Source organism: Chrysochloris asiatica, unplaced genomic scaffold (genome assembly GCF_000296735.1).
Source record: "Chrysochloris asiatica unplaced genomic scaffold, ChrAsi1.0 scaffold00040, whole genome shotgun sequence".
NCBI lineage: Eukaryota > Metazoa > Chordata > Mammalia > Afrosoricida > Chrysochloridae > Chrysochloris > Chrysochloris asiatica.
In genome coordinates, this window is record NW_006408558.1 from 20,052,333 (window position 1) to 20,052,786 (window position 454).

The window sequence follows — 454 nt, forward strand, 5'->3', positions numbered from 1 at the left end:
TATATACATATAGATACACATGCATACATCTATGTATATATGCATGTATGGCACATGTGCACACATATATATATATATAAGTTGTTGCTGCTGTGTGCCCTGGAGCCAGTTCCAACTCACAGCAACTTTATATAGGGTTTCCAAGGCTGAAAATCTTCTCTGAAGCAGAAAGTCCCATCTTTCTCCCATGAAGCAGCTTGTGGGCTCAAACTGCTGACCTTGTGCTTATCATACATTACCAACGCTTAATTTAGCAACAACATGTATATATATATATATATATATACAGATGTTGTTACATATATATTGTTGTTGTTGTTAAGTGCCATCGAGTCGGTTCCGACTCATAGTGACCCTGTACGGGGTTTCCGAGGCTGTAAATCTTTATGGGAGCAGAAAGCCTCAACTTTCTCCCGTGGAGCAGCTAGTAGTTTCGAACTGCTGACCTTGAGGT